Genomic DNA, 18,506 nt, shown 5'->3' with positions numbered 1-18,506 from the left:
AGGGCTGGCAGCCAAGGAAACCTCGGAAAGCAAAGGGGAGGTTGTGGTAGGTCATTGAAACAGATAAAGAATTTGGAAAGAAAGAAAGAAAGCGGAGAAAAAATGCCCGCCAGGTGGGATCCGAACCCACGACCTCCAGAATACCGGTCCGGTGCGATAACCACTACGCTACCGGCGGGGCGATTTTCCCCCCCGCTTTCTGGGGTATTTATGTCAATGTAATTTTTTCCCGTGCTTGCGATAACCACTACGCCCCGCCGGTAGCGTAGTGGTTATCGCACCAGACCGGTATTCTGGAGGTCGTGGGTTCGGATCCCACCTGGCGGGCATTTTCTCTCCGCTTTCTTTCCAAATTCTGTATCTGTTTCAATGACCTACCACAACCTCCCCTTTGCTTTCCGAGGTTTTCTTGGCTGCCAACCCTTATTTCTGTGTTTACATATATATATCTATATATACACTCTTAGGCAAAAACGACTAAAAGTTCGTCCTTCCGGGGACTAACGGCCTCTGCCACAATCATTAGTCCCTTTGGGGACTAACTGCGAGGGGACGAACGGTTAGTCCCCCACCCGGATGGTCCGTTCCGATACTCCCCAAGGACGAACTGCGTAGAGTCGCAGAAAAAAAAAAAAAAAAAACAAACGGTGGCACCAGCAGGGATCGAACGCCTGACGCCCGGAAATACACACAAGGAACCAGACGCGCTATCCGCTGGACCACGCCGCTTTTTTTTTTTTTTCTTTAATGTCCGCTGGACCACGCCGCCGGGTGGTAGCTGCAGTTGATAATATTCAAGTGTACAGCGTGTAGTTCTGTGCATAACGCAACAGACCCATTGCAACTGGTGCCTGAATTTCTATCTGTGCAAGCGAACGTGACCGCGTTTTGCGCCTTGCGCTTAGCGCTTTGCTAGGTTTAGGGACTTCGATTCGAAGTAGAGCCTCACAACCATAGTTTTTCTTGTAAATAACAATCGACTCGTCGTCGCCTAGTTGAGATAGGTAGCTGGGCGATCGGACGACTCATTTGTTTCCGCACAACTTTGCGCAAGCTAAGTGCTTTCTTAGTGTTCGATACATATGTTAAGTGCTCTACGTAACGTATGTGAAAGGTGTCGTCTGTGTGAGTGTCAGAATAAGGAAACATGCCATATTTTCCTGCATCGGCGAAAGCGAATTCGGTGTTGCTTAGCCTGAATTCTTCAAATTCGCGTCGCCAGACGATTGCGACTGGGAAATGCAAGCAGGTTTTACAGCAGTTGCAGCATTGTCATAGCTTTGGTGCCCAAGGCAATTATGTACCGAGTGTAAAAGATAACTTCGAGACGCTTACCTGTAGCGAGCATTTTTGTTTTGCAGTTGTCATCAGCAACATGCGTTTTTTCTCGTCTGTTAAACATATACATATTCATTACGCTCAGGAATCCACTTTTGCTATTGTCACTAATTTTTGCGTTGCTGTTAAGGCGCTTGAAAGCTTTCATTGGCCGTTATTACCTCGCACGAATCGTATGCAACACGGCGTATCAACATAACCTCGCCGAGAAGCGTATGGCAATCGCGCTTCGCCGCTCCTTGCCATTACCCGCCGCTCTACTAACCCTAGGCGATTTTCTTATAACTTAACATCAATATTTTCTCCCGTGGCACCATCTAAAGCACCCAGTGACTGCAATGGCTTGTATTTTGGAAATATAAAACTGTTCGCAGACATATGCGCGAAAGGGCAACGACGACGCCATTAGGGGATTAACGACGCAGCAAAGAGACTAACTGCATGCGTTTCGTCTTCCCGTTACTTCTTATAGATCGGCGGGGACGAACAGTTAGTCCGCATTTATGCACACGGCACGTACTCTGCCGCAGATACTCCCCTTGAAGATGAACGCTCGCCCGCGAAGACTAACGGCTGTATTTTAGTCCCTATTTTAGTACCTTTTGCCTAAGAGTGTATATATATATATATATATAAATCTAGAGAAAGATAAACTCACAAAGCGCGCAGAAATAGTGTAAGTAAAGAGTCGGATACACAGCAAGAACAATAACAAACAATGTTTACTTACGTAGCGGCAATGGGACTTGCCTTCATCAGAGTAAAGTTACATGAGTAAAGTTACATGAATCATGTAACTTTACTCTGATGAAGGCAAGTCCCATTGCCGCTACGTAAGTAAACATTGTTTGTTATTGTTCTTGCTGTGTATCCGACTCTTTACTTACACTATATATATATATATATATATATATATATATATATATATATATATATATATATATAAGGTTAGTAGAGACAGAGACAAACGAGAAAGACTTAGAAAATAAAAATAAGTTTACTGACGTTTCAGGGAGAGGACTCCCTTTCTTCAGAGTACAAAATAAGTTCGTTTCAGAGCTATATATACAGAAAATGTAGCAAGCGCGAGGGCAAGGTAAGAGGAGGGAGCCTCAACCACCACCGAGCCACTGCGAAACGCCAGCAGCGGATCCGCACTGCTATCGGACGCCCCAAAGCCAGCCTACAACCTCCGCAAGAAAGTGTCTTCTGCGCCGACAAAGTGACTAAGCTCCAAAAAACCCGGTAATGCAGCTTCCTACCCAGTATCAAAACAGTTCTTAAAATTAAGAAAGATTACTGAAAAACGCATACGTTCCCAAATGCACGTTTCCGCACTTTCACAGTATTTGTCTGCCGAGGTAGCTCCCATGGGTTTGAGGGTTAGACTGAGACCTGCAACTGCCGAACTGTCCCCTTCCAACAAAAAAAAGTGGCAACAAGTACTAGACAACGCATCCTTGCAATTAACGCAGATAATTCTAGATCACTACGAGACTATGTCCCATTCCCTCCGCCAGGAAGAGGAAATTCTTAGTAAGGATCTAAGCGAAAGAGAATCAGGCCTTCTACGCAGCTACGAATCCAAAAAGGCATCCGCTATATCCGAAACAAAAGTCCGTAAATTTTCCCGAGATAATATCCCTAGCAATGACAACATCCGCAAGAATAAAGTTAGCCCCATTACTAATGGCTGTCCATTATCTGGGAATGCACATGAAAATCGCCCCTTAAACGCGCCAAATACTAACCATTCACAAGCTCTCATTAGTGCCAGTACTAGCGAGTCTGCCAACGCAAACCCAAATTTTTATTCCCCTTCTGTAACCTCTCCCCAGGCTACTGAAACTAACAAAAATCTCACCGGAAATGTGATGAACCTCTCTAGTATTACCCTGTCACCAGATCAGATGAGCGCCTTGTCAAAAGGTCTGAATTTTTGCCCGGCAACTGGCGGTTTCAACGAATTTCAACTTTTTAAGGACTTAGACAACTTCGCCAGAAATATGAGACTGAGAGAGTACTTCCATGACCGTCCTCCAACCGACGAAGCCCGAACCGCATTACCTAGCCATAAGCACTGGACCCCTCCCACGCAGCGCGATACATGCCTCGACATGTATATTAAAGCAGTTCATCGCGATGTACGAGCAGCATACCAAAAGCAAATCCCTTTCCGCTGTAACATCACCAACAAGGAAAAGAAAGCCTTGGAGGAACTCGCAGGTTGCCCCGAAATAGTAATCAAACCGGCCGATAAAGGAGGCGCCATCGTGATCCTCGACAAAGCTGACTATGTCAACGAGGCTCATAGACAACTATCAGAATCTGCGTTCTACAAAGTACTCCCTAGCGATCCCACTAATGAGTATAAGCTAATTGTAAAAGAAAAACTCACTGAACTTGTTCAAAATCAGGAAATAACTGAAACAACTGCTCGTTCTCTTATCCCTTTAAGCCCAGTAGCCGGTAGATTCTACCTTCTTCCTAAGATTCATAAAAATAACAACCCAGGTCGCCCCATTGTCTCTGGCATTGGTACTGTCACCGAGAACCTCTCGCGGTATGTCGACTCTCTCATTCGCGACATTCCCCCCAGCTTTCCATCCTTCATTAAGGATACAAATGATTTTCTCTCAGATATCATGAAGATGGAAATTCCCAACAACTGTTTACTTGTTACCCTAGATGTCGTGTCGCTGTACACTAACATTCCGCATGCCGATGGGATCACCGCTGTATCATGTGCGTATGAGGGGTCGGCGGGTGACAAACCTATCGATTCTCTCACCCTTGAAACTTTCCTTCACCTTATCCTTGAACTTAACAATTTTGAGTTTGATGGTGTCAATTACGTGCAAGTCAGCGGAACATCAATGGGAACCAAAATCGGGCCCAACTATGCGAACATCTTTATGGGATGTCTAGAGACAAACTTCCTCGCAACCCAAAGTTTGAAGCCATTGTACTACAAAAGGTATATAGATGATATATTCATGATTTGGCAGCACGGTGAAATGGAACTTCTTGCGTTTATTGAGGCTTTTAACCTTGCGCATCCTACCATCTCCCTCTCTCATTCCTACTCTAAGCACAGCATAAATTTCCTGGATGTTACTGTCACAGTTTCTCAGGGCAGACTTCAGACTAATCTCTACAGGAAACCTACGGACACGCGCCAGTATTTGCACTTCCACAGCAGCCATGTCAGGCACTGCAAGACTGCAATACCTTACAGCCAATCTCACCGTTTTAGGCGAATCTGCACAAGCCAGGCGGATTTCGATTCTAACTGCAGAGAACTTAAAACCGCACTCTTAAATCAAAAATACCCAGAGCAGGTCATCGATGACGCGATTACACGAGCTAACCAGTTGAACCGCACCGAAATTCTCCGAAAAAAAGCTCCAAAACCCAATCAACAAACCAACCTCGTTTTGACCCATTCGGCCTCTTCTCCGAAAGTTGCTTCCATACTAAGGAAACATCACAATATCCTCGCTCAAAGTGAACGCCTAAAGAGAATATTCCCCGAGCCACCACGTGTTGTTTATAGACGCAGCAAAAATTTGGGCGACGTTCTCACTAAATCCAGCATCAGCCGACCACAGACTACTGGTTGCATGCCCTGTAACAAACCACGGTGTAAGGTATGCCCACAAATGACCACCACACAGCGCGCCGCCAGCACAGCTTCAAACTATTATGTTAATGTAAAAGGGAACTTTAACTGTGATTCCGCCAACGTCGTATACCTGCTGGAATGCACCCTCTGCGGCAAACAATACATTGGCCAGACTGAAACACCCTTTCGTTTGAGGTTTAACAATCACCGCTCCCATGCAAAAACCTGCCCTTCTTTGCCTCTATCAAAGCATGTTAACACTCCTGGTCATTCTTTTGAACAACTGAAGGCCACAATTCTTGAATCTAGTTTTAAAACGCATCACGATCGCGAGGTTCGTGAGTCTTACCTTATCTATAAGTTTAAATCAGCGTCGTTTGGCATAAATGAAAGTTATGGGAAATTAACCTGTCTTTCCTCCGATTAAAATTTCGGCTGCATTTCTCAGGCTAGTGTTATGCCTGTTCATTTCTTTCCCTCAATAATATTCTCCCATTAGTTGGCGAGCTCTCGTAGTTGGGTATAATTTCGTGCTAGCACGACGTTTTTTAGCACAATGGCTTCACTGAAGCAAATTCGATGAACAAGTCTGGACATTGTGTTCTGGGTAGAAGGCTGCAGTACCATTTTTAGCTTTGATATTCTCACCTTGCAATTAATTTGTGAACGCGAGCGTGTGTGATTGTTTTCGTGTCCTGTTTCTTTCTTTTTTGTATTGTTGTTTTCTAATATTCGTTGCTGACCGCCTCGGCATTCCCTGAACTGGCACCATGCGCCGGGCAGATGAATACCACTTGCTGCCGCGTCATACGCGTGCACCTGCCTTTTTTTTTTTTTTTTTTTTTTTTTTTTTTTTTTTTTTTTTTTTTTCTCCATGAATTGTTTGACCTTGTCTTTTTTCCCCTATCAATGTAAACTCATTTCGAGTCGAAACAACCTATCCTACTGCTTTTGGGCGCGACCCCCGCCTCCCACCAACAGAAGCCACGTGTCTCACGTTTCAATTACCTTACCAGGCATCTTAGAACGGGTGTGAATGGGCAGGTGTTCATCCTTTGTGTGCATTTGCATATCTTCGTTTCCTTGTTCCGCGTGACTAATCTTTTTGCCCATGTCAAACACGTGCATGGACATATCTTGTTTTGACCCCTCTTTCACCCCTGTTGCCACAAGGGAGGGGAAAATTTCCTGGTTATTTTTATTTATTTATTATTTTTTTCGCTCTTTGTATACCAATGTACACTCTTTCCTGTCGAAACTGCCTGTCCTACTGCTTTTGGGCGCGACCCCCGCCTCCCACCAACAGAAGCCACGTATCTCTTGTTTCAATGACCTTACTTGGATTCCTAGAACAGGTGTGAATGGGCAGATGTTCGCCCTTTGTGTGCATATCTTCTTTGGAACGTCTTCCGCGTGACTAATCTTTTTGCCCATGTCAAACACGGGCATGGGCCTATCTTGTTTTGACCCCTCTTTCACCCCCGTTGCCACGGGGGAGGAAAATTACCTTGTTATTTATTATTATTTTTATTTTTTAATTATGTATTATTTTTTCTCTGTGTTTGGTTCTTCTCTCTCTCTTTTTTTCCAAGTTCGTACCGCGTGACTGTGTGTTCTTATTATCCTTGTTGTAATTAATTTTCCCGCTCTCCCTTCATTCTTTTGCTACCCACCAACCATGAATCCATTTGTACAAACTCTCCCTCCTCTTACCTTGCCCTCGCGCTTGCTACATTTTCTGTATATATAGCTCTGAAACGAACTTATTTTGTACTCTGAAGAAAGGGAGTCCTCTCCCTGAAACGTCAGTAAACTTATTTTTATTTTCTAAGTCTTTCTCGTTTGTCTCTGTCTCTACTAACCTTATTTTTTTCGCGCTCTGTGTGAGTTTTTATCTTTTCAGTCTATCTTTAACCATGAGCGCTGCCAGGACAACGAAGAAAGACGTCATCCGGAAGTTCCCGCAGACTGCCCCATCTAGTGTTGTGATAGGCGACTCTCAGACTAAGTACCTTTTTGAACATTTTGACCCGCTCTGTGTTGGAACCCCTGCTTTTGTTTCGCAACCCGGCGCATGCATTTCTGACGCACGCTTACTCATTGACTCTATACCTGCTTGCTCTAACACAGTTTTTCTGCATGTTGGTACGAATGACCTGACCTCTTCTTCTGCTGAACGCGCTTTCTGTGACTATCGCTCGCTGACTGACCTGATCCTTCAATCTCGGCCTAACGTCTCCACCATCTATGCCAGCTTGATTCTTCCGCGCTCTGCTAACCGCCGCCGTGACTACCGCATCTCCCGCTTTGCCATTGGCTGCAATGAAAAAGCACGACGCTTTAACTCTCTCCTGCGTGAATTCTGCCGCCACTCTCGCTGCGTGCGCTTCATTGACCACGGCTTCCAGCACCTTCCCGCCCGCCGAGTCCTTGCTGCGGATGGCCTGCACCCCAGCTTCGAGGGTGTGGCTGTGCTTGCTAGCCACATCCGCGAACTTTGCTTCACGCCAAAGCGCTGCAACCCTCCCGGGTGGCGCGAGGTCGCATGCACCGCCGCCCAAGCTCGCGCAGGGGCCTCATACGACCATGACTTCCCACCGCTGCCCCTGCTCCCCTCCAGCCCAACCTCCTCCACGACGTCCCCGGACACACGGTCTAACCGGCCAGCCCCGTGTGCCGCCGTGACCACCGTGGCCACGGACCTTCAGCTGAGCGCCAGGGACCCACACCCGGAGTCCCCGGACGTCCGCCGCAGCCTGCAACCCGTACGTGCTCCTGCGACCACGGCCTCGGAGCACCGACGCATCGCCTGCAGCCCAACCCCGAGAGTGCGCCGCGCCAAGAGCCTGCCACGCCCGCCCTCGGGAACTACAACGCCCACCGGAGCCTCAACCACCACCGAGCCACTGCGAAACGCCAGCAGCGGATCCGCACTGCTATCGGACGCCCCAAAGCCAGCCTACAACCTCCGCAAGAAAGTGTCTTCTGCGCCGACAAAGTGACTAAGCTCCAAAAAACCCGGTAATGCAGCTTCCTACCCAGTATCAAAACAGTTCTTAAAATTAAGAAAGATTACTGAAAAACGCATACGTTCCCAAATGCACGTTTCCGCACTTTCACAGTATTTGTCTGCCGAGGTAGCTCCCATGGGTTTGAGGGTTAGACTGAGACCTGCAACTGCCGAACTGTCCCCTTCCAACAAAAAAAAGTGGCAACAAGTACTAGACAACGCATCCTTGCAATTAACGCAGATAATTCTAGATCACTACGAGACTATGTCCCATTCCCTCCGCCAGGAAGAGGAAATTCTTAGTAAGGATCTAAGCGAAAGAGAATCAGGCCTTCTACGCAGCTACGAATCCAAAAAGGCATCCGCTATATCCGAAACAAAAGTCCGTAAATTTTCCCGAGATAATATCCCTAGCAATGACAACATCCGCAAGAATAAAGTTAGCCCCATTACTAATGGCTGTCCATTATCTGGGAATGCACATGAAAATCGCCCCTTAAACGCGCCAAATACTAACCATTCACAAGCTCTCATTAGTGCCAGTACTAGCGAGTCTGCCAACGCAAACCCAAATTTTTATTCCCCTTCTGTAACCTCTCCCCAGGCTACTGAAACTAACAAAAATCTCACCGGAAATGTGATGAACCTCTCTAGTATTACCCTGTCACCAGATCAGATGAGCGCCTTGTCAAAAGGTCTGAATTTTTGCCCGGCAACTGGCGGTTTCAACGAATTTCAACTTTTTAAGGACTTAGACAACTTCGCCAGAAATATGAGACTGAGAGAGTACTTCCATGACCGTCCTCCAACCGACGAAGCCCGAACCGCATTACCTAGCCATAAGCACTGGACCCCTCCCACGCAGCGCGATACATGCCTCGACATGTATATTAAAGCAGTTCATCGCGATGTACGAGCAGCATACCAAAAGCAAATCCCTTTCCGCTGTAACATCACCAACAAGGAAAAGAAAGCCTTGGAGGAACTCGCAGGTTGCCCCGAAATAGTAATCAAACCGGCCGATAAAGGAGGCGCCATCGTGATCCTCGACAAAGCTGACTATGTCAACGAGGCTCATAGACAACTATCAGAATCTGCGTTCTACAAAGTACTCCCTAGCGATCCCACTAATGAGTATAAGCTAATTGTAAAAGAAAAACTCACTGAACTTGTTCAAAATCAGGAAATAACTGAAACAACTGCTCGTTCTCTTATCCCTTTAAGCCCAGTAGCCGGTAGATTCTACCTTCTTCCTAAGATTCATAAAAATAACAACCCAGGTCGCCCCATTGTCTCTGGCATTGGTACTGTCACCGAGAACCTCTCGCGGTATGTCGACTCTCTCATTCGCGACATTCCCCCCAGCTTTCCATCCTTCATTAAGGATACAAATGATTTTCTCTCAGATATCATGAAGATGGAAATTCCCAACAACTGTTTACTTGTTACCCTAGATGTCGTGTCGCTGTACACTAACATTCCGCATGCCGATGGGATCACCGCTGTATCATGTGCGTATGAGGGGTCGGCGGGTGACAAACCTATCGATTCTCTCACCCTTGAAACTTTCCTTCACCTTATCCTTGAACTTAACAATTTTGAGTTTGATGGTGTCAATTACGTGCAAGTCAGCGGAACATCAATGGGAACCAAAATCGGGCCCAACTATGCGAACATCTTTATGGGATGTCTAGAGACAAACTTCCTCGCAACCCAAAGTTTGAAGCCATTGTACTACAAAAGGTATATAGATGATATATTCATGATTTGGCAGCACGGTGAAATGGAACTTCTTGCGTTTATTGAGGCTTTTAACCTTGCGCATCCTACCATCTCCCTCTCTCATTCCTACTCTAAGCACAGCATAAATTTCCTGGATGTTACTGTCACAGTTTCTCAGGGCAGACTTCAGACTAATCTCTACAGGAAACCTACGGACACGCGCCAGTATTTGCACTTCCACAGCAGCCATGTCAGGCACTGCAAGACTGCAATACCTTACAGCCAATCTCACCGTTTTAGGCGAATCTGCACAAGCCAGGCGGATTTCGATTCTAACTGCAGAGAACTTAAAACCGCACTCTTAAATCAAAAATACCCAGAGCAGGTCATCGATGACGCGATTACACGAGCTAACCAGTTGAACCGCACCGAAATTCTCCGAAAAAAAGCTCCAAAACCCAATCAACAAACCAACCTCGTTTTGACCCATTCGGCCTCTTCTCCGAAAGTTGCTTCCATACTAAGGAAACATCACAATATCCTCGCTCAAAGTGAACGCCTAAAGAGAATATTCCCCGAGCCACCACGTGTTGTTTATAGACGCAGCAAAAATTTGGGCGACGTTCTCACTAAATCCAGCATCAGCCGACCACAGACTACTGGTTGCATGCCCTGTAACAAACCACGGTGTAAGGTATGCCCACAAATGACCACCACACAGCGCGCCGCCAGCACAGCTTCAAACTATTATGTTAATGTAAAAGGGAACTTTAACTGTGATTCCGCCAACGTCGTATACCTGCTGGAATGCACCCTCTGCGGCAAACAATACATTGGCCAGACTGAAACACCCTTTCGTTTGAGGTTTAACAATCACCGCTCCCATGCAAAAACCTGCCCTTCTTTGCCTCTATCAAAGCATGTTAACACTCCTGGTCATTCTTTTGAACAACTGAAGGCCACAATTCTTGAATCTAGTTTTAAAACGCATCACGATCGCGAGGTTCGTGAGTCTTACCTTATCTATAAGTTTAAATCAGCGTCGTTTGGCATAAATGAAAGTTATGGGAAATTAACCTGTCTTTCCTCCGATTAAAATTTCGGCTGCATTTCTCAGGCTAGTGTTATGCCTGTTCATTTCTTTCCCTCAATAATATTCTCCCATTAGTTGGCGAGCTCTCGTAGTTGGGTATAATTTCGTGCTAGCACGACGTTTTTTAGCACAATGGCTTCACTGAAGCAAATTCGATGAACAAGTCTGGACATTGTGTTCTGGGTAGAAGGCTGCAGTACCATTTTTAGCTTTGATATTCTCACCTTGCAATTAATTTGTGAACGCGAGCGTGTGTGATTGTTTTCGTGTCCTGTTTCTTTCTTTTTTGTATTGTTGTTTTCTAATATTCGTTGCTGACCGCCTCGGCATTCCCTGAACTGGCACCATGCGCCGGGCAGATGAATACCACTTGCTGCCGCGTCATACGCGTGCACCTGCCTTTTTTTTTTTTTTTTTTTTTTTTTTTTTTTTTTTTTTTTTTTTTTTCTCCATGAATTGTTTGACCTTGTCTTTTTTCCCCTATCAATGTAAACTCATTTCGAGTCGAAACAACCTATCCTACTGCTTTTGGGCGCGACCCCCGCCTCCCACCAACAGAAGCCACGTGTCTCACGTTTCAATTACCTTACCAGGCATCTTAGAACGGGTGTGAATGGGCAGGTGTTCATCCTTTGTGTGCATTTGCATATCTTCGTTTCCTTGTTCCGCGTGACTAATCTTTTTGCCCATGTCAAACACGTGCATGGACATATCTTGTTTTGACCCCTCTTTCACCCCTGTTGCCACAAGGGAGGGGAAAATTTCCTGGTTATTTTTATTTATTTATTATTTTTTTCGCTCTTTGTATACCAATGTACACTCTTTCCTGTCGAAACTGCCTGTCCTACTGCTTTTGGGCGCGACCCCCGCCTCCCACCAACAGAAGCCACGTATCTCTTGTTTCAATGACCTTACTTGGATTCCTAGAACAGGTGTGAATGGGCAGATGTTCGCCCTTTGTGTGCATATCTTCTTTGGAACGTCTTCCGCGTGACTAATCTTTTTGCCCATGTCAAACACGGGCATGGGCCTATCTTGTTTTGACCCCTCTTTCACCCCCGTTGCCACGGGGGAGGAAAATTACCTTGTTATTTATTATTATTTTTATTTTTTAATTATGTATTATTTTTTCTCTGTGTTTGGTTCTTCTCTCTCTCTTTTTTTCCAAGTTCGTACCGCGTGACTGTGTGTTCTTATTATCCTTGTTGTAATTAATTTTCCCGCTCTCCCTTCATTCTTTTGCTACCCACCAACCATGAATCCATTTGTACAAACTCTCCCTCCTCTTACCTTGCCCTCGCGCTTGCTACATTTTCTGTATATATAGCTCTGAAACGAACTTATTTTGTACTCTGAAGAAAGGGAGTCCTCTCCCTGAAACGTCAGTAAACTTATTTTTATTTTCTAAGTCTTTCTCGTTTGTCTCTGTCTCTACTAACCTTATTTTTTTCGCGCTCTGTGTGAGTTTTTATCTTTTCAGTCTATATATATATATATATATATATATATGCGCCCCAGTACAATTTCTAACAGAACATAATTTTCATACACTGTATACAGTGTATGAAATACTATATGAAATACGCAATTCGATTTCAGCTGCCACAATTTATTTGTGCTGCGGTGTACGGAAGTGCTGCGCAAACGGCAGTTGGGTGGAACTCAAGCGAGCTTGTTAAAGCCTTGGCTCATGCGCTACTGTGGCGTGAGCAAGCGTTCGCGAATAAATGACATTCGCTACTCAAACCGTCGAATGCGTTTTATTAGTCCTGTCCAATAAAAAGGCACTATTTTTTTTCATTCTTGAAAAATATCGGAGTTCCCTTTAACGAGTGATTATAACCGAACGTTTGCAGCCGCCACTGTGGAGTACGGGCGAAGGCTTACGCGCACGGCCGCTTCCCCGACTTGCGAGCGTCACACAGGGCCAAGCACCCAGTCAGGCCACCCTCTTCGAGTGACACCGCCCCGTGCAATTTGGAGTCAGTTTAGCCTCGCCAAAGAGCAGCCATTGTTAAAGTGCTTTTTTCGACGCGGACTCCTAAATCAGGCGAAACAGCGACCGCTCCAAGAGGGGGGAGGATAACATCCGGGGCGTAAAAGCGACAGCAAGCAAGGCTAGCCGGCGCGAGCTAAACGGGGCTCAGCAGCGTCCGGACGGCAGCAACCCTGACCCCCGCGGCGGCGGCGGCGGCCTCGTTTGGGCCGCTTGCCTCATCGGCGGCCCACGGGCCGGCCAGACGCCAGACACCGGGGAATAGCAGCGCGCCCAAAAATACGTCGCGGGAATCGAACCTCGGCCAGTGGCGGCAGCCGGGGCCAAACTTGGGGACGGTGCTCTCTTTCCTGCCACGGAATCGGAAGGTGGAAACGGTGCAGCGGAAGCCTCCTCCACGCCAATGCTCAACACAGCCGAAATTCCTTAACGTGCGCCAGATTGGCGCCTTTCGACCCAGTCGGACAGGCCTTTGAGTCAAAATTCGAACACGCAGCACGGAACAACGCATCACTGCTCCTCTGCGGCCGTCACACCAAGCGCAACCCACTCGATGCAACGCCGTGATCCAACGGAAGCGGAAGTTAGAGACGCCGAGCCCTGAGAGCCTAAATAAAGTGTGTTCCAGCTCTGGCCGTAAGGCCTGCGCCAACGGGCTACGTACGCTCCCAAACGAGTCGCGGAAAAGAGAAGCGAAGGAGAGCGACGACAAAGCTGCAACCACGTCGTCTTTTCTGCTATCACCGCCAACGCCGAGATCCGAGAACCGCCGACCAAGAAGACACACGTAGCTTGAGCAGACACACATGCATTACCAGGCTTCGCCACCTCCAACGGCGCGTGCGCGCGCCTCAGCGGAGGTTTTCGCCATCACAGGTCCCAACAAACTCCCCCTCGTTCCAGACGCCACCGTGTTGAGACGCGCTTTGAGAGGACGCATGCACACGGAAAGCCGTATCCAAGGTTAAGGTGACCTCGGTTACAAGTATTCGCTGTTACCAGCCGCTATACGACAAAGCAGGCCCCGGTCAGCCAAAGCCGAGCTCGGCCACCCGATAGTTTGGTCCTGAAAACTGGCGTATTTTAAGGCGGTTACAGCGCCACTTGCGCTCGGGCAGTGCGGCGCGCGCTTCGCAAATGCGTCTTGGGAGGCCGCGATGAAGCGCTGTACCTGACAGTGGCGTTTGGGGCACCTCCAACCACACGCGCGATCCTAGGTCTTTATAAACAAGGATCCTAAGGAAACAGCTAATGAACGAGAGCAGCTAATCATGCTAATTAATGTTATTATAACGGCGTTTTCTTGCAGCCTGCGACATAAGCTCACGCAAAAACAGCGTGGATCTAATTTTCGTGCCCTTTTGTAAATGACTGGTGCAATTGAAAACAAACACCCTGCCCACTGCTGCGAGGTAACTATGAGCGCACGCGCTATTTTAAAAAAAGGAGGCGAAGTGCAAACCTCACCTCAAGGGGATCCTCGTCCGTGTCAGAAGGGCATCATAGGATACGTTTAAAAACAAGGACCACAAGCTGAACACCGTGATTCCTAACGTCAGCGGTAATCAAAGACCTAAAGCAAAACTTGGGCTGCGCGAGGAGCGACGTTTGGGAGACTCGAGGTTAATTTTAACCGCAGCTTCATCTATTGTGTTGCCACTACTGACCCGTAATGCGAACGCGTAGAAGCGCCGCAGCGAGCCCAGTGTCAGACATGTGTAACCGAAACCCCTGAACCGGATTCAATCTAAAACTGCCGATACACGAGAATCGTGTTGCACACGGCCTCGCACTACATTTCGCGGCGCGGAACAAAAACTCGCAGAGATCATACCGTCCTCATTCAGTAAGCATGCCGGTGCTGCAGCCGCAGCGGAGGCAGAGTAAGCCGTGTACGTGACATAAAACAACGTATCGAGATTCGAAACTCGCAGGTAGCTATCGCCAGTACGATCGTTGGGCGACCTAGCGGACAAACGCAGCGCACCAGAAAACCTGCGACCAAAGTCGGAGTCGTGCAAGGCAGCGACCAGCTGTAAGCCCGGCTGCAAGGGGGACGAGACGCGAAGGAGGCGGCTCGTTATCGCGCTGGCTGCGCTGCCTCAGCCGACCCCATCTTGGTCGCATCTGTGCGCGGCGGCGGAAGGGCAGCTCGTTCCCAGAGCGCCGCGGCTCGTCCGGCGGTCAGAGGGCCGGACGAGACACGGCGGCAGCCGGACGGTGCGGCGCGCTTTTTTACTTGTCGCGCACAAAAGCAGCCGGCACGTACGGCAACGATCGTTCGTGCGCGCAGCTGTGCCACATTCACCACCGGAGTAGCACACGCACGCGGGCGGCCCAATGGAGACGTCCACATGAATACGGCCCACGCATGCGGGACACGGCTAACGTCCAACCCGTGACGCGCTCTGCGCCGAGGGCAATGATTGTGGCGCCGCTCCATCCTTTCCTCGTCCTTTCCCGCGCACACGAACAACGGCTGCGTGCGAACAGCTGTCTCGCTCCAGAGACATTTTCCCAAATGCCCGCCCTTGTCGGAAGACTGCGGTCGGCGACGCGTCATATCAAAAAACTTAACATGCTTTGGCACAGCCATTAGAAGTTGCAGAAAACGTATATCTATTCGCGAAAATCTGAGCAAGGGGGTCGTTCGATGGCGTCGGCGGTAGCGAACTTGAGGGAGATGGAAGGAAGCTTCCGCTTAGCGTCTTCACGCCCAATCAAAGCTAAGTGCCGAAATCTCTGTCCGCCTAGCAGTCAAGTTCGCAAAGGAAATTCCGGCAAAGGCGCGGTTGCAGTGAAAGTAGTAATTGTCAAAACAGCTACGCAAACAACCATACAAAAATCGCATCGCCTAAACTTTTGCGCTACATTATACTTCGTAAAGAAAATGACAAGTAGGAGCGTGAAATCGTAGTCATTTCGGCATAACCACAATTCGATTCGTTATAGCGGACTTCGTTAACAGCGGCACGCTAGCACTACCTTTCCTCGAGCTCTTGTCCTGGCCCATCATACGAAACAACGGCGAAGACAAGCAACCGTGGAGCCAGCGAAAAATGCTTGCTTGTGCTAGGATTTCAAACGTGTGTTTGCACACCATCGACAGCCGCTAGCTCGACCAGCGAAAACAGTGCCGCCAAGCGAGTTCGACATGGGGGGGGGGGGGCACAGCATGGTTTGCGAGGGTTGGGGGATGTATACGCGACCGAAGCTTGCAGCACGGGCAGACAAAAGTGGAGATGCTGCCCGCATTGTTTCCGCCACTAAAGACTCGTGCGGTAACACGAATCTCCAAACATGAAGTCGAGCGTACGCATACACATGTGCCGCTTAACCCCCGCAAAGCAGTATTTACACGCCGAATGAGTGTACCGCAAGAAAGGCTGCATACCACAAAGGACAAAAGAGATAATCATCCATCGTCTTACCAGATTAATTTTATGGCACTAAAGCCTGCAGGGTGTTCGCGAATTATAGTTTGAAAAGCCTGCAGATTAAAAAAAAAACGCGCTACATTTACTTGTGGAGGGGACAGCGCTGGTGATGCGGCGCGCATGGCCAGTATCGTTGCAGAAGCAGCCGTTCCCCAATCGGAGTCGCTGGTTCTCCAGAAAGAGATAGGAAAAGTCCACTCCTGCCCAACGCCCTATCTCGTGCAAGCATCTGGCCACAGTATGCACTCGACTTCACAGGCTCCTTACAGCGACGAAACAGAAGCGAGCAAATACAGATACGCAGGCAGGAGGAGTCGGACGAGGCCGTGTATACACAGACAAAACTGGCTACTGTCATTCCTTACCCGGCAACCGCAAGGGCCCGTGCACAATCAACACACCCGAAGTGATAAGCTCATATGGTTCCAACTACACTGAACTGACGTGGGATGCCTGTTACCCCGGCCTTCCGCGTCAGTTTTCGCAAAGCAACAAGTGGCAGCTGTCATAGAATGACGGGAGAGAACCGAAACGCAAGCGGCGCCTGCCTCGCGCCGAAAATAGCGCCCAGGGTGTGAAACGCTGGCTGGGAATTTTCGGCACTAATTTCGAGCACTCTGATCGTGGACGCAGCTATCGACCTGCACCTCCTTACAACGCCATGCAGGCGTTGCAGAACTTTTGATCAGGGGAGAGGTGAGAACCGCTACTAACCCGGTAATCTCAGAAACATAACGAAACCATCATATAAAAGAGAAAACACAAAGTAAAAAAAGAAATAAACGAATGTTGGGGCTAAACTTGCACTGGCTTTCCTCTGCTCACAAGAACAGCAGGGGGGGAAGCCGCCTGCGGCACCTCTCCCCTGTCCCCGCCCCACCAGAAGCCGCGACCTGCAAACAACACAACTGGAAACGCCTGCCGCGTAGGAAGTCGACCCCTGCCCTTCATCAGGTCGAAGACTACTAGCATGCTTCGCCTCAAAGGACCATCGAGTGGGGCACTTGTTAGTCATGGTGAGGGTCGACACGTACTCTCAGGGCAGCGAGTTTCGGCGAGAGGGCCAAAGCTCGAGCCACAGGCGCCTCGTGGGGGGCCCGTCGGGGGGAGGCGATCAAGCGGCCAGTGCGCCGGAGCGGAACGGGCGCATTCCGGCGACGTCCGACGCTGGGCTGAGGAGCGGCTTCCTCGCAGCACTTCCGTTTTCTCCGTCTCACGCCCAAGGGTTGTTCGCGGGAACGCGCACCAGACAGCGTGACGTGGCGTCCTCGCGCGCATCACCGCGCACACCACCGATCTGTTCGCGGTGCGCACTACTCTGGGCCTTGCCGTTCGGCCGAGGGCCACAGCGCCAAGCGCGGATGTGCTGCTTGGTTAACACGTTTCAGGGCCTAAATTATTAACAATTATAATCACATTATTTGTGCGAAACGGGCGAAAGGTTTGCCGAAAGCGATAAGGCAAGTGTAGGGGAATGAGCGCGGGAAAAGCCATTAAATGGTTCCGCACGGTAAATCGGACTGTGAAGTGCACAGCACCGCGAGCAGTGCGCACAAATGAACGACGAAAAATGCGTAGAGCTTGTGGTGCAGGCGAATTAACTTCCTGCACGCGAGCTCAATTCGACAGTGAAATAACTAATGTTACTGACAAGTGCTCCGCATCGCATCGGCCAGAGTGCAGCCTCCCAAGCATCAACAATTCCTGAAAACAAATAGACAGCCGGTACTTTAGAATGGTCCCCTTGAGGAACCCCTGGCGACCACAGTCGGCCATACATGCCGGAAGACAAGCACCCTTGTTCTGTTTGACTGAACTAGGCTTTTGGTAACTCCACCGAGTCGATTCGGAGCCCGATGGCACTGTTTTCAGACAAAGATCCCTAATATTGAACTTCCCGTTTATCGTTACGCAACACCAGTAGTGACATCACAGGGGACGTGCCAAAAATAGAGTAAGGGTGCTAGCTCCATGCTAGAACTGAAACGGGGCCATCAAACGTAACCAGTCACTGTGACGTCACGCGGTCAGTGCAAGAAAGCGGCTGGAGAGTTGCCACTCTTTCGTCGGTCTTCCTCTTTATCTAGCTCGGTCGTTTGCAGTTTGCGTCAAAATTGTCATTTTGACGTGGCACTCTGTCGAATGAACCAAACGTGTATTTTGTCTTCACCGTCCCTCGCTAGCCAACGCCAGCAATTTCTTATGACAAGGGGCGAGCGCTCGGCGCCAAGCGGAAAACAAGTAGCAGCACTGAAACTTCCACCACTGAGTGAGTACCCCGAAAC

At 48.6% G+C, this 18,506-nt stretch overlaps 1 protein-coding gene across 5 annotated transcripts in view; it reads right to left on the bottom strand.

Annotated features, from left to right (window-relative positions):
- Positions 1–18,506, bottom strand: part of Dip2 (disco-interacting protein 2) — a 244,673-nt gene that overhangs the window by 132,708 nt on the left and 93,459 nt on the right. The window lies entirely within an intron of this gene.

The sequence above is a fragment of the Haemaphysalis longicornis genome, unplaced genomic scaffold, assembly GCF_048455015.1.
Source record: "Haemaphysalis longicornis isolate Haplotype H1 unplaced genomic scaffold, Haemaphysalis longicornis Haplotype H1 scaffold_1, whole genome shotgun sequence".
NCBI lineage: Eukaryota > Metazoa > Arthropoda > Arachnida > Ixodida > Ixodidae > Haemaphysalis > Haemaphysalis longicornis.
Note: the sequence above shows the minus strand (reverse complement) of the source record. Positions and strands in the feature narration are given on the sequence as shown.